Here is a 1,295-nt window from a genome sequence, read left to right as displayed (position 1 = left end):
ATTCTCTTCTATATTGCTTGGAAGAGTACTAGGAGGGAGTTCAGTAACTTTCTTACTCAGCTAACCCACTTGTGCCTCCAAATTTCTAATGGAGGACCTTGTTTCAGTCATGAAACTTTGAGTGGTTTTGATTAGATCAGAGACCATGGTTGCTAAGTCAGAGTGACTCTGCTTAGAATTCTCTGTCTGTTGCTGAGAAGATGATGGAAAAGGCTTGCCATTGCCAAACCTGTTTCTTCCACCATTATTGTTGTTGAAACCTTGTTGAGGTCTCTGTTGATCCTTCCATGAGAGATTTGGATGATTTCTCCATGGAGGATTATAGGTGTTTCCATAGGGTTCTCCCATGTAATTCACCTCTTCCATTGAAGGGTTCTCAGGATCATAAGCTTCTTCTTTAGATGAAGCGTCCTTAGTACTGCCTGGTGCAGCTTGTATTCCAGACAGACTTTGAGAAATCATATTGACTTGCTGAGTCAATATTTTGTTCTGAGCCAATATGGCATTCAAAGTATCAATCTCAAGAACTCCTTTCTTCTGATTCGTCCCATTGTTCACATGATTCCTTTCAGAAGTGTACATGAATTGGTTATTTGCAACCATTTCAATGAGTTCTTGAGCTTCTGCAGGCATCTTCTTCAGATGAAGAGATCCTCCAGCAGAGCTGTCCAATGATATCTTGAACAGTTCAGACAGACCATCATAGAAGATACCTATGATGCTCCATTCAGAAAGCATGTCAGAAGGGCACTTTCTGATCAATTGTTTGTATCTTTCCCAAGCTTCATATAGGGATTCACCTTCCTTCTGTCTGAAGGTTTGGACTTCCACTCTAAGCTTACTCAATTTTTGAGCTGGAAAGAACTTTGCCAAGAAGGTATTGACTAGCTTTTCCCAAGAGTTCAGGCTTTCTTTAGGTTGTGAGTCCAACCATATCCTAGCTCTGTCTCTCACAGCAAAAGGGAATAGCATAAGTCTGTAGACCTCAGGGTCAACCCCATTGGTCTTGACAGTGTTACAGATTTGCAAGAATTCAACTAAAAACTGATGAGGATCTTCCAATGGAAGTCCATGGAACTTGCAATTCTGTTGCATTAGAGAAACTAATTGAGGCTTAAGCTCAAAGTTGTTTGCTCCAATGGCAGGGATAGAGATGCTTCTCCTATAGAAGTCGGGAGTAGGTGCAGTAAAGTCACCAAGCACCTTCCTTGCATTGTTGGCATTATTGTTGTTTTCGGCTGTCATGGGTTCTTCTTGTTTGAAGATTTCTGTTAGGTCCTCTACAGAGAGCTGTG

General features: G+C 41.4%; 1 non-coding gene across 1 annotated transcript; it reads left to right on the top strand.

Moving 5' to 3' along the window:
* Positions 1-732: 732 nt before the first annotated feature.
* LOC130978450 (small nucleolar RNA R71) lies at positions 733-840 on the top strand. Its single transcript, XR_009086093.1, has one exon. It is a non-coding gene; the product is annotated as a small nucleolar RNA R71 (small nucleolar RNA).
* Positions 841-1,295: the final 455 nt, after the last annotated feature.

This window comes from Arachis stenosperma, chromosome 4 (assembly GCF_014773155.1).
Source record: "Arachis stenosperma cultivar V10309 chromosome 4, arast.V10309.gnm1.PFL2, whole genome shotgun sequence".
Taxonomy (NCBI): Eukaryota; Viridiplantae; Streptophyta; class Magnoliopsida; order Fabales; family Fabaceae; genus Arachis; species Arachis stenosperma.
This window is presented reverse-complemented; position numbering and strand designations above follow the sequence as displayed.